Below are 15187 nucleotides of genomic sequence, written 5' to 3'. Positions count from 1 at the left end.
GCTACAGCCTGAACTGCTGAATGAAATTACACCGAATTTGGCAAAAACGTAGCCCTTGGTTCAGAGTCATGCCTTTTGGTTAAATGGTGTAAATCCGTTCAGTAGTTCCTGAGAAAACCAAAAGTAAAATCACATATATATCTGAGCGGAGCCTAACCACACATCTCATCGTGAGATCTGATTGGCTGTCAGCACCTTATCCAAGAAGTGTTGGCAGCCATCTTGAGACCAATATACATGATATCATATACATGGGATCATATACATGATATCATATACATGGGATCATATACATGATAGCACCTCATTAAAAAGTATTGCAGTTAATAGAAGGTTTTAAGACTTTAGTTTAAGACTTTAGTTACATTATAAACCATTTGTTGATCATCATTGTTGATCATCATTTGTTGATTGTACCATACTCATTTTAGGAATTGTGGTGTGTTTAAAAAAAAATGTTTTTATTAGGGTTTTGCGTACAAATTAACACAATGCATGTCAACCATATTACATGTGAATCCATATTTTTGCATCAGTGTGACTTAACATTGCTTCGTTTTCCCAGGGTAGTTACATTGGTTGTTGCGTCTCTGGGACTTGCTGTTAGTACTAAGTCCACACGTCTCCCACCAGTACATCCCAGTAGATCGTCACTTATGTCATCCCGGGGGGTGTTAATGTGTCCCTGATTCTCCGCCGTCTATATGGTTTTCCCTCTGACTATCTGTGTAGCTCCTCCCTGAGAACGAGTGTATTTAATCGTGTCAGTATCTAGGGCATCGGTATTTGAACTGCCGATGGGTTCAACTGTTAACAGTGGGGAGGGGGGGAAGAAGCTGTGAGAAAAGAAGAGGAAACGTATAAGGGTAGGGTAGAGGGGAAACTAGTGAAAGGATCAGAAGAGGGGTGGGAGGGGGTAGGGCGGGTTGGGAAGGGCTGTCGCGGTAGCCTGTGCGCTAAGTAAAAGTAGGTGTGTCGGACTCATTCTAGGGTAAGCCAGTGGGGAAGAAAAGGGGTCGGCGCGTGGGCGCGCGAGAGGGGACGGGGCCTCCGCTCGTCTCTCCTAACAAAGCCCTCTACTTGTCTAGTGTACCTCCGCCATCATCCCTGGGTCTCGAATGGCAGGAGGAGTGGGAGGAGTGCAGGGGTTAGGCTGTGTCGCGTTCTGTGCTTCTCCTTCTGTACATTGTTGTTTGAACTGTATGAGGAGTTGGGCCCACTCCATAGATATGGCGTGCTTGCGGATGCCCCTCGCCTCTTCCTCTCTGATGGACTCCTCCTCCGCCACGCCCCATTTTTGTAACGCTCCCGTCCATGCCGCTTCCGAGGGTCCCGCTGGGGCCCTCCAGTGCATAGCTATGTTCCTTTTTGCTAGGAGGAGAGCCAGAGAAGCAAATTTCCATTGTACTTTTTCTGTTTTCTTTTTCGGGGAGAACCCTAGAGCACATGCCTCCCACGTGGAGGCGACCGGGAGATCAGTCGTCGCTTGGAGCATGTGGTGCACTGTGCCCCAGTATCGTTGTATGGATGGGCAGGCCCAAAATATGTGCTTGAAGTCTGCGTCCACCAATTGGCAGCGGGGGCAGCGAAATTGCGTATCGGGGTAGAATCGGTGGAGCTTGTCCGGTGTCAGGTACGCGCGGTGTAGGATGTTGAACTGTATATTTTTGAACCGAGCGTTCCTGGACACCTTTTTTGGAAATTCCAGCGCTTTGCGCCACTCTGAGTCGTGGAACGCTCGGCCCGCATCCTCCTCCCACGCGCCCCGGAGCCCATCCAAGGAAACATCTGTCAGTTCTCGGATCGCCTTGTAGTGCCACGTGATTAGGTGACTGCCGGACCCCATGCGCAACAGGGTGTGCAGCACCGGATGTGTCGGAGGCTCACCCTCTCGTAGGTTCCAGAGTCGACCACCGCTTTCTAACACTTGTCTGTGACGTAGGAATTGTCCAGGAGGGAGATCATGCCATTCGACCATTTGGGCAAACGTCTTCAGTTGCCCCTCCTGGAACAACGCCCCCACCTCTGTGATGTCATGGTCGGCCCACACGCGAAGGGCTCCCGCGGTGTAGTATCCGCCGTTACGGGGTAGTCCCACCAAGCGAAGCAAAGGGGAGTATAGTGGTTGACCCTTGGACAAGCGGTGTACTCGCATCATGCATCTGCGAGCTATGGCCACCTGTAGCGGGTGTGTGCGCACTGGAGTAGTACCTGGTAGTAGCAGTCGCAGGATTTGCGGGAGGGGTATTCTGCCTCTCTCCGTGATTGTCTCTCCGATTTGCCTCCCCGCTGTCCAGTGGGACAGCCACTGGAGCTGCGCCGCAAGGCAGTATGCCTCGAAGGACGGAGCTCCCAGGCCCCCGCCCGTCGTGGGTAAGTATAGTGTGCGCAACGCCACTCTATGACGGCCCCCTCCCCAGATCAGGGTCGCCAATAATGTATCCAATTCCTGGAAGAAAGAGCGCGGCGGGACTATAGGAAGGTTCGCGAAGCAATAGAGCATCCTCGGCACCATGATAATTTTCGCTATGGCGACACGACCGATGGGCGCCAACGGCAGCGTCTTCCAGAATCCCACCGCCGACCGCAAGCCCGCTAGCGCCCTCCGGTGGTTACCCTCAAAGAGATCCCTGGGGGAGTGGTATAGTCGCACTCCCAGGTATCTGGGGGCCGATTCATCCCATGACAGTCTATGTGGGCCCAGCGTTATCTCCACCTGCTCTGTTGTAGCACCCAGAGGGAAGATCGACGATTTTCCCCAGTTCACTCTGAGCCCGAGGTCTCTCCAAAGTCCCGCAACACGGTCCATATCGGTGTGAGATCATCCGAGATGTCTCGAACATATATTAAGAGGTCGTCTGCGTATAATGACACGCAATGGGTCGTGTCCGCAATGGGGACCCCCCATGTCACCCCCTCCCGACACAGTATCATGGCCAAGTGCTCCATCGCCAGAGCTAAAAGGAGTGGGGACAGGGGGCATCCCTGTCTGGTCCCCCTGGACACCGGGAACGGAGCCGATATGAGTTTACCAAGTCTCATCCTAGAGGTGAGATCTCTGTACAGGAGCTGGGTGTAGGCCAGAAGCGTGGGACCAACGCCTACGTGTTGTAGGACCTCGAACAGGTAGGGCCAGAACAGGGTGTCGAACGCCTTTTCCAGGTCCAAAATCAGACATGCCGCTCGGGGAAAACGCTCCTTTGTCTGGTCCTGGATATGGAAGAAACGACGCAAATTATGTGAGGTGTTGCGGTGGGGAACGAACGCGCATTGGTCGGGGTGCACCAAGGTTGGAAGTATTTGGCTATAACGATCCGCTAGAATTTTCCCCAGGATCTTGCAGTCCGCGTTCAGGAGCGTTATCGGGCGGTATGAAGCCGGGAGCGCGGGGTCTCTGTGCGGCTTCAGGAAGGTCACTAGCATCGATGTGCGCATCGATACCGGGAGTATCTTGTTGGCCAGCGCCTCCTCGAACACGGCGGCCAGTCGTGGCGCCAGTTGCGCCGCGAACGCACTATAGTACTCGAGCGGGAATCCGTCCGAGCCCGGCGCCTTCCTGCGGGCCAAAGATTTGATTGCCTGCTTCACATCTACCGGTTTAATCTTCTTGTCGAGTTCCGTCCGGTCTGCGGGCGGGATCCCAGGCATGGGCTCCTGATCTAGGAAACCAGCGAGACCCCCGGGTGGTACGGCACTTGGGGATCGGTATAATGCCGCGTAGTAGTCGTGAAAGATGTGTAATATGTCGACTTGGGAGTGTTTGAGCTGTCCATCTGGGGCCATAAGTTCTGTGATAAGGGGTGATGTTGTGTCCTGTTTGACCAACCATGCCAGAAGTGATCCCGCTCTGTTACCCTCCCGGTGTGCCCTGGCCGCGTATGCCCGAAAGTTGTATTTGCGCAAATCCCGTAGCATTTCAGCATGGGAGGATTTTGCCGCCGACAGTTGTGCTGGAGTTGCTGTCCCCTGGTCTACCCTTTTGGATATGTCCTCTAATTTGAATTGTGGTGTGTTCTAATGTGATTTTAGTATGTGAAAAAGCCTTCTGCTGGGATATCATGAATCATGTTTGAGAGAAAACTATTTTCTGATGCTTTTCCCACAGAGGTTTGGAAGGAGATCTATAAGCTAAACTGAGAGCATATTTTCTGTAAATTCACATTATCTTTCTCAGTCATGTGAGAATGAAGTCTGACATTCTCAGTAAAACATGTACATCCAACAAGGGCAGAGACTGTCAGTTGATTCCTTTGTGTTCTACTGCAGCTTCCCAGAGTGTTCTAAAGAACAACTAGAGCACTAACAGTCCTACTTATGACAAACGTATTGCACACCTGAAGCCATCTTGATTGGAAGAAAGTGGTAACTCTTAAAACATTTAATTTGCAAAGGAACAAAATGAGGGGGTTCATTTTGCCACAGAAAGTATGATTAGTGCTGCAGAAAGAAAAATTAGGGCACGTTTTGAGTGACTTCTCAAATCCTCTTCTATTTCATTAAAATATTCTGACATGCAGACTGAAACATGCACTTTGAATACCAGCAGCAGACTTTCCTTGTGAGCAGTAGCTTTACTACAGTGATCTAATGAGCAACTAGAGTGCTAACATTCAGAAATTATGGCAAATGTGTGACACATCTGAATGCCTTCTTGATGGAACCAAAGTAAAAAACTGAAAGTATTTCCTACTGAGGAGACTGCAGTAAATGAGGAAATTAGGAAACTTCATAACAAATAAGTCTCCCAAGATGGCCACCAGAGACAAAAGAGCCCAAATGTAGCACAAATATCACCCAGATGTAGCCCAAGTATAGCCCAATGACAGAATGTCCCAGAGTGTTCTTAAGAACAACTAGAGCGCTTACTGTCTTACTTATGACAAACGTATGGCACACCTGAAGCCATCTTCATTGGAATAAACTGGTAACACTTAAAACATTTAATTTAAAAAGGAACACAATGAGGGGGTTCATTTTGCCATAGAAATTATGATTAGTGCTGAAGAAAGAAAAATTAGGGAACATTTTGAGTGACTTCTCAAATCCTCTTCTATTTCATTAAAAATATTTTACATGCAGACTGAAACATGCACTTTTAATACCAGCAGCAGACTTCCGTGGTGAGCAGTAGCTTTACTACAGTGATCTACTAGAGTGCTAACATTCAGAATTTATGGCAAATGTGTGACATGTCTGAATACCTTCTTGATGGAATCAAAGTAAAAATCTGAAAGCATTTCCTACTGAGGAGACTGCAGTAAATGCGGAAATTAGGAAACTTCATAACAAATAAATCACCCAAGATGGCCACCAGAGACAAAGGATCCCACCCAAATGCAGCACAAATATCGCCCAGATGTAGCCCACTTGTAGCCCAATGACAGAAGTGTGTAAAACACTTTTTATTTTTTGTGGTTTTGCAGTTTTATATAGTGCGGACTTGTCAGGTACTGGAGTGCTTTACATGAGCATTGGTTACATCACACAGGAACAAATTTATTTTGGTTGTAGACATGGGGAGATTAAGTGATTTGACTAGAATCACAGAATGTCGAGCTGAAGCAGAAACTCCAACCTGGTTCCCCAGTTGCAAAGTATGCAGGTCTGGAAGTAACACCACATCCTCTCCCCTAAGTGCTTTGTCGCTATTTGAAAACTCAGAAAAGATGTCCTCATTTTAGTTTTTTAGTGCACTAACCATAATTTTGATAAGACCCTCTCATATATGTCATTTCTAAAGGAAATGCTCTAAGTATTACAGTTTTGATTACATCAAGATGACGTTAGGCGTTCCGCACTTTTGTAATAAGTATAGAATGTTAGCAATCTAGTTGTTCATTAGGATACTGTGGAGAGGCAGAGGCCAGGGGCACAGACTCTGAAAATTGAAGGCAGGTAGGAGGGTGCAGAGGCAACAATTTGACCACACTGGGCAGGCAGGAAGGGCAGTGGCAGCACAACAGACTATGGAGGGCAGTGGAAAGGGGGGTAGGGGCAACAAACCAACAATACAGGACTGGCAAGAGAGGCTGTGGCAATATAATAGACCATTGTGGGCAGAAGGAAGAGGCAGTGGTAGTACAACCATACATGCCAACAGACCCGATTCAGCCAGGAAACGTCCAATGTTTTTAAGCTCAAATGGGCTTTATTTGATCTGTCTCCGGTCTACAATCTCCTCTTTTTCAATGTAGCTCAAGGGGGAAAATCAATACCCCAGTTTTTTTCAAAATCTCCCTCTTACCAAGTTCAAAATGTTCGCAAGTATGGTACATTGAATCATGGAAGGCAGGAGGAATTGGGGTAGGGACATGGACTCGGATAACAGAGGACAGGAGGGACATGGAGAGGTGCACCAAACTGACCCTACAGGGCAGGCATCAGGGTTTGCAGCAGCACAATACACCGCACAGGGCATGCAGGACGGGAGTGCAGCACAACAATCCATAGAAAGCAATAGGGATGGGACAGGACCATGCACATGCACAACAGAGAACAGAGGGGAAAGAGGCAATGGTAGCTAGCTGACCATAATGGACAGACAGGAGAGAAAACTGCAGCATAACTGACTATAAAGGGCAGGAGGGAGGGACCAGGGGCATTACAATGGAACAGACAAGCCAGGAGGGAGGGAATAGGAGTCTGCACATGGAAACAGAGGGCTGGGGGCAAGGGGGCAGGGCAGGAGCAGCAAGATGACCATGGAGGTCAGGCAGGATGGGCACTAGAAACAAGACACACCATGGAGAGCAACAGTGATACTATGATGGCATACACACAGACCATGGAGGGAAGGTGGGAGGGGGTCAGGGGCAGCTAGCTGACCACACAGGGAAGGTGGGAGGGGCCGTGGCAGCACAGACGACCATGCCTGGCAAGCAGGAGGGTTAGTGGCAGCACAATGGCTATGATGGACAAGAAGGAGGGTGCAGGGGCATGCACAAAGGACCATGGGGGATAGAAGGGAGGGTCAGGACCTGGGCACAGACAAGAGAGTTTAGGGGAAGGGGCCTCCACACAGACGATGCGGGGCAGGCAGGAGGAGCAGTTGCAGCACAACAGACCAGGGAGGGCAGAAGGGTGTGGCCGTAAAATGGACCATGGAGGACAGGAGGAAGGGGATAGGGGCATGGAATGTGGACAGGCAGGGTGGCGGTGGCAGGGACAGGTTACAGTCATCTGACAATGCTAGGCAGGTGGGAGGGGAGTGGCAGCTCAACAGAACACTCAGAGTAGATAGGAGTGGCAGGTCCATGGAACATGGTGGGCAAAAAGGATGGAGCAGGGGCATGCACAAAGACATCGGAGGGCAGGGGGAAGGAGAATAGGGGCAGCAAGCTAATCACAGAGGCTAAGCAGGAGGTCAATGATGGGGCATAGCATTGGGCAATGGAGGGCAGGAGGAGAGGACTGGTACATCATGCTAAATGGAGGGCAGTAGCAGCACATCAGACCATGCATGGCAGGAGGGAGGAGGCTAGTCCATGGATTCAGACAACAGAGGATAGGGAGGAGGTGGATGGGGCAGCAAGCTAACTGTTCAGAGAAGGCGGGTATTAGGAACTTTATTGTTTTTAAAATGTGTGTCTGTGCGAGCTACTTAAAATATGAACAAGTATGCAGCATAATCTCACTTTTATTCAGGAAGAAGAGGACGTTTGTGACTGACTCCGGGCTCACTTGGCAGAAACACCCACTGACCCTCCACCCCCGTCGCAAAATATAATGCCCGTCAAAAGGGTAGGTGAACACATTGTTAAACAGAATATAGTCCTGAGAGCGCGATTGAAAATGAAAACTAGATATAGTATATGGTATAAACTATGCACCAAAAAGTGTGATATAAGATGAACCTGGGCGTGAAATATAATATGCAATACATTGTGCGCAATGACAGATTCATTGGAGAGCACGAGATAGCACAGGCACTAGCGCGTGCAATACGATATGCACCTTGGAGTGCAATATGTACAGGGAAGTGTTGTGTAATCTAACTAGTCTCTAAAGTTGTAATATAAGATATGTGCTGGGGAGTGTAACGTTGCATATGCACTGTGACAAAGATATGGATCCCAGATTGTAATATGTATGGCATAGCGCTGTGCGTTATAACATAGGCATCGAGGAAGACACGTTAGATGGGGCAATATAACCCGTGCAAAGGCAAGTGTGGCATGACATATTCACGGGGTGGTTTTACAGTGCACATGGGCTAGAGAGTGTCATAGCATACGCACTAGCTGGTGGAATACAACACAGAGGTGTGTGGCATTCGGCGGGCACTGGTGGATGTAACACAGCATTGGGCTCAGCCAGGAGCGCGCTGTGACTCTCAAGTGAGGTTCGTCTCCTTTACAGAGAGTAAAATAAAAAGCATTACACATCCGGTGGTGGATTTGGTCAAATTTTTGTCGAATCCCCTTTGAATGGCTTGGTGTGCGTGTGTATTAAATGTGCCCATCAATAGCTCCCCATGTTTGTATAAATGAACGGCAAGGGTGTCTACTTGGAGAGTACCCACCCGCGGGGGCGCTGGGATTAGGCACGGTAGGGCGTCAGACACGTCAGAGCTTCACTAGCGGTGTAAATACATTCCACGTGGATTCATTGTATGCATAGTCACCATTTAATGAATATCATGCAAATCGTCATGGTGATAGGTATGTACGGTTTGTCCAGCATGTCCTAGGTGTTTCTATAAATATATATTTTTTAAAATAATAAAAAACAAAGGCTGACCCCGGGGATGGGGTCCACGGGACCATAAGTGGCCTGAGGAGGGGGGCAACGCAGTCCCCCTCCTAAAGAATATTTTAAAAAAAGGCCATGCCCTGGGAGTTGGGGTCCCCAGGGCCGATTAAGGCCTCGGAAGGGGGGCCACGCAGCCCCCTTCTAATTTTTTTTTGTCTAAAAAAAATTAGGGGGCAGTCCCTGGGGGATGGGGTCCCCAGGGCCAATAAATTAGAAAAAGAAGGGGGGCCACACAGCCCCTCTTCTTAAAATAAATTAATAAATAAAAGACCGACATCACGCCGGAGGCCACGCCCCCTCCTTGCGGCACTCTGCAAACGCGCCCCCTGGCGAGTTGTAAACTGGGAAATTAATTCCCCTTCAATACTGAGGGTCCCTGAGGGCCAACTAGCCCAACAGGTATCTCCAGTATGCGCCAGGGAGCTGCGTTGCAGACAGGTGTTCTGAGGCGACGCCCCTTTTTACACCTCTCTGCAACGCAACTCTGTGGTGCTTACTGAAGGTACCTAGTGGGCTAGTTTGACCCTAGGGACCCTTAGGATTCAAGGGGACTTAATTTCTCAGCTTAGAATGGCAACAGGGTGCATTTACACAGTGTTGAAGGGAGGGGACGGGCCTGAGGTGACGTGTGCAAACACGCCCTGTGGCGCGTTTTAAGTTGGGGAAATAATTCACCTTCAATCTTGAGGGACCCTGGTGGCCAACTAGCCCACCAGGTGCTTCCAGTAAGCGCCACTGTGCTGTGTTGCAGAGAGGTGGTCTAGGCCGTGCCCCTTTTTACATCTCTCTCCAACGCAAATTTTAGTTTCTATTTTTGAATGTGTGTTTCAAAGGTTATATTAGGGTGAGAGGAGGTCTGCCACTCTATCACAAGGATGATGTCATCAGTGATGTCATCAGTGATGTCGTTGGAGATGTCATCAGTGATGTAATGAGTGATGTCACTGACCATGTCATGAGTGATGTAATATGTGACGTCATCAGCAGTGCATTGCGGGCGCGCGAGTTATAGTTAGCTGAACTGACTATAACGGGGGAATTTCAATGGTTTTGTACGAGTGAAAAGTCCAGCTAACCATAATGCCCCTGAAACCTATGGTTTTTTCAGTGAAAATATATATATATACACACACACATACACATATATATATACACATATATGCATATATATGTATAAATATATATATGTATGTATGTGTGTATGTATGTATCTACATATTAACTGAAAAAAACAAAGGTTAAAGTGACGTTAAAATTAGGGGAAAAATTAGACATCAGTGACAACTCATGTTTTAAACAAAAAAATTACTGAAATGCTCCAAATATAGTTATCTCTAGTAACTATAACTTGTGCCCCAGCTAACCACACCAACACTTAAGACTGGGCCACCAACAGCAGTGCCGGTAAAAGCTGTCAATATATGATACCTTCACATGACTATTGAAATAACAGCCACGCCAGCAAGTGCCCATGAGTGCACAGGTGCTAGGTGCTAGGGTACCAGCAGCTCCCGAGTAACCCATTGGAGGCTTCCGGCCAGAATCCTGTCTTTTTTAGTGAGTACATAGTTCCTTAGCACTCTGTAAAATGTTGTTGAGTAACTGGCAAACCGACGAAGTTGGAAGGAGCGGTCCAGATCGATGTTGAAGGGTGCAGAAAGAATGACTCTGAGGCCAGCATGCAGGGGTGGCACTTACATGTGGCTCTGCTCAGATAAAAGCCTCCCTCTAAAGCCCAATTGCCCATCTCGTGATGGCCACAGAAAAAGATCAAATGGTGAGACATATGCTCTCCAAATACAATACAATTAGTATAAGCTAAAAAAGTGTCGAGTCCTTCCTATTTATATTATTATTCCCTGACTATTCACGTTTAATTCCCAGTTTAGATGTTTTGGGCCAGTTTGCAAAATCAATTAAAAGAGTCCTACAAGAAGACTAATTCCTATACACTAAAATGCCTTTGAGACTAAGCCCCAGAGACTGCATCACAGTTCTGTGGATCTCAAAATGTCTCGTCATTTTCAAATGCATTATCATAAGAAACTGGAAATTCAAACACTAAGAGCCTTAGAAAACTGTCTCTCTGATATGTCAAACAAAGCCAGTCTGGAAAAAGTGATGTGCAGACTAATGATATACAAATGATTTGTTCATGTCCATTTTGATATAAGCCACTGTTGCAGCGTTTTTTCACTTCTTATGCCTTTTGAGGTCTCGTTTAGATGTCTGGTGAGAGTTATTGCGCCACATAAGACCCACCAAAAACATATTCATACAAAGGCACATACTTACAGATAAAGACAGGAGCTTTTGGGCAGCTTCTTTTAGACATTGGCTTCTGTGGTTCAGCTGGCTTAAGTCATTGGCTGACAGCATTAAATGACTGAGACTAGGCAAGTCAGTGAGAGTGAATGAATCAGAGTGAGATTGACTGACAAAGAGTGGAAATGAGTGGGACTCAGTGACACTGAGTTAGTGAGTGAGTCTGAGTAAGTCATAGCCTTAGTCAGAGAATGAGTAAGTCAGATAATGAGTGAGACTGAGTGAGTCGGTATGAGTGGAACTTAATGGATACTAGTGACACTAGGGGCGTCAGGGTGAGATTGAGTGATAAGTGAGTCTGAGTCAGACTGATTGAGTCAGACTGAGTGAGACTGAGATGGACTAAGAATGAGTGAGGCTGGGGACTTAAAAATGGTGCCACATAATCTTTGGCACGAATTCCAGTGAGCGAGCCTTACTTTTCAGTGAGTTTAGGGGGAGGGGACTCACTGTCTCAGCCCTAAGCTGACTCACTCAAGTCAGCTTAGGGCTGAGACAGTGAGTCCCCTCCCCCTAAACTCACTGAAAAGTAAGGCTCGCTCACTGGAATTCGTGCCAAAGATTATGTGGCACCATTTTTAAGTCCCCAGCCGCGCCACTGAATTACTTTATATATTTTTTTTATCTCTGAGGGCCCCCATCCGCTGCAGTTCACATATGTAAACACCTTAAAAGTAGTCCAACAGACCTATCAGCATTCATTCCTTATTTTTTTTTACCTTGAAGTACCCCTTTCTGCTGCATAGGTTGTTCGCACTGCACCACTTACACCATTTCACCCAGCTAACGTAGTGTGTCTTCTAATCCCCTACAGAGAAAGGGAGGCCACAGCTTAACTCCACTTTCCCCCCCTCTCCATTGTCCCTTTACACTGGCTTAATGCTGTACCTCGCCAGTATGGGTGATGCGCTCTGCCCGGTAACATTTATCTGCTCCCTGTTTGGGCAGCCAGACCTGGCTATTGCTGAACATCCCTAGAGGGTGGCCATAGCCATTGGTTGGAGAGGGGAGGGGGATCTACCTAATTCCCAAGGCATGGGGTCACGGGTCTCCTGGTCAGATTCTGCTATTACCTGCTTGGCACCTGCCACCACCAAGAGCATATGTTCACCCATTTCAGATACGGAGTTAATGTAAAGGTGTGGCTTTGGTTGATGTGCGCAGGACCAATGGCTGTGCCCTCTCTGTTTTACCCGCTCAGGCCAAGGAGTTTATGCCCTGATGCCCTTCAGTGCTGGCCCCTTTGCATAGAAGAGGGAGAGGATGTGGCCTTACATCTAGAGCAGTCAGCCTCCAAGCTGGGGAACCTGGGTTCGTGTCTCGGCAGGGACGCTCAACATCCTGTGATTCTTTTCAAATCACTTAATCTCCCCGTGCGCAACAAAAATGAATGTGTCCTTGTGTGACGTAACTGGTGCTCATGTAAAGCGCTCTGATACCTTCGGGTCAAGTTCGTGAAATATAAAACTCAGGAAAAAAGAAATAGAAGTTTATTCTTCATGGAGACGAAATCAGTTTCATATATGGATGAGTAATGGAATGCAAATTTGGGCTGCCCGTCCATCATTTTAAACTATTTTAATCTGCAACATCTGCATAATAATCCTGCTTGTTTCTGTTAAATGTCTGCTTCAGGTTACCAGATGGAGCCTATGGGCTGGTAACAAGTGGTAATTTATAAATGGAAATGTTTGTTTCTCGCTTGGAAAAAAAGCATTGGCAAGCAAATACGTCAACTATCGCCTTTTAACGCAAGACCTACTGGCTTTGACACAGCTTTTTATATTTCTTACTTTCCCTTGTTTATAATCTTTCTTGACTGTTCTCTATATTTTGTATTCTGAAACCTTGTATAATTATATTTACTATCTTAGCAGTAATCTTGATTATAATGTTGCTTCTTACATTGTATTAAATGTAAAACCACTCTCACAATATCATTGTCCTCACCTACACTGATGACACGCAACTCATTCTCTCCCTCATGGACAAAACAGCCAGTACCACAAGCAAGTTCCATGACATCTTGACTCTTTGTTATGTTGTGCATATGGGAAAAGTTGTCTGTGTCTCTAAATCTGAAGAGTGCTATGTTCACTCAGTCCTTCCCTTAGTCTCACTTTCATCTCTAGACACGCTTAAGTAGGCCTAATTGGTAGGCTGTGGAGTCCAGGAGGCGGAGTTGCAGGATTAGTTATACATCCGGCAGCAGCAACCAATAGACTACAGAGGATTGCTAGTACTTCCAGCAGGCATATTAGACATCTAAAAATCCCCTGTAGTACATGCATGTGCTTAGGTCCAGCCTGGGCAGCGCATGCGCTGCTCTGCAAGGCATGCTGTATTGAGGTAGGGACTTGAAGCTCCGCCCACTCTCCGCCCATATTTTTTATTGGCTTGTTTCATTGCCCACTGTCAACTGTGGCTGTTCATTGGTCAAAACACTTAGTAGTCCCTCCTTAGTACTACCTTGTCTCATTTTGTAGCCTCCCCTGGCGACACCCCCTGTGATGTGTGTTGTCACTCTGTAGGCTTTAATTACAACCTACAAGCACTATTTTCTCAATTAGCTTTGTCCTGCCTGCTGTCGCAGGCAGGACACACTTTCTCCGAACGCTTTTTCAAACAATGCAATAGGTCTCGCATTTGCGAGAGTGTTAGCTATTGGCATTATAAATGACAATGCCTTTTATTTATCTGTTTTACAAACAACATATAAATAAAAGTCATTGTCATTTACAATGCCAATAGCTCAAACTCTCATAAATGCGAGACCTATTCCATTGCAAATGCTTGTTAAGAATGTAATTGAGGCTCCCTGTTTTCCTTTTTTACGGATTTTTACAGATAAATACAGACAGAAAACAATGTGTTTTCTCTCCGCATTTATTTTTAAAAGTGGATAAATGCAGAAAACTGTGCTGCTTTTAAGTGACTCTCCGTGCTGTCTTTCATGAATTTTAGCCCAACAGCTGAGCAGATGGACTGCATGGGAAACTAAAAAACAGGATGAAATTTCCTTACATAATGGCATGTCAATATAAATTTGTGGTATAATGCTAGAATTTACCAGTGGATGTATTGCTATGTAATATTTGCCAGCTTAAATAGGTAAAATATGAAAGACATCAAAGTATGATTGCGCATCTATCAGTTAAATAAATATGTAAATGTACAGTTTAACACTTCATTTATACACAAAACACAAATTAAATATGGACAAATACAGATAAAAAGGCCCAAACATAAATATGGATAAATACAGACGGAAATGTTAAAAAAATAAATATCATAAAACCGGGAGCCCTAAATGTAATACCTCCCCCAGCTAGTGCTGCAGGTCAGTACTCTGTGGCTGTAGTGATGGCTGCCTGACTGACTTTATTTGCAACATGTTGGTGTTCTCTCAGACAGGTACAGTCCATGGCCATTCAAGAGTAGGAGTTGTATATTGGTGGCCTAGTTGAGGAGAAGGAGGCAGCCCTGACTTCAGTGGGTGGGCTTAGACATATGTCGAGATACAGGCACATAAAGCCCTGTTTCAGCGACCCTATGACTTGCATATGGGGCTGTGCTGGACATGTGCTCTATTGTATTTCTTATTTTCACAAGGGAAAGGCTGTGCAAGGATGTGAGCAACCGTGTCTTGCTCTGCCTCCTGCGGATTCAGAATGGAGAGTCATGAGTGTTTGTACCGGCATGTGGCGGTGCAGCGGTCGTCAGACTTACACAGTTTACAGAGAAGGATGCATTTCCAGTATCTGAGTTGTTGCATTCATGTGAATTGGTGGGTATATCTGTTTGGAGTGAGTTGAATTGTAAAACGTGTTTTTGCAATTCTATTTTTTAAGTATCAAAGTGTGGCTATACTGCTGAAGCGTTTGTTATTTCGGTATCATTTATTGGTTGCTTAATTGCAGTGTTTGCTTGACTTGTTGACCAGCATGAGGAAATTAGGTTTACCTTTGCTGTGCATAGCTTTCACATGGGTATCAAAGATGATGACATCAGCAATGTAGGTCTTAATATGATGCCTTTCATTTTCAATTTTGTAGGTGTCTTTGAGGAGTGGTCACAATCTTCAGTGATTATTACTTTCCTCGTCTGGACC

General features: G+C 46.5%; 1 protein-coding gene across 3 annotated transcripts in view; it reads right to left on the bottom strand.

Moving 5' to 3' along the window:
* The window catches only part of NMU (neuromedin U), a 405214-nt gene that overhangs the window by 236263 nt on the left and 153764 nt on the right, over positions 1 to 15187 (bottom strand). The window lies entirely within an intron of this gene.

Source organism: Triturus cristatus, chromosome 2_2 (genome assembly GCF_964204655.1).
Source record: "Triturus cristatus chromosome 2_2, aTriCri1.1, whole genome shotgun sequence".
In the NCBI taxonomy this organism is placed as follows: Eukaryota; Metazoa; Chordata; class Amphibia; order Caudata; family Salamandridae; genus Triturus; species Triturus cristatus.
Note: the sequence above shows the minus strand (reverse complement) of the source record. Positions and strands in the feature narration are given on the sequence as shown.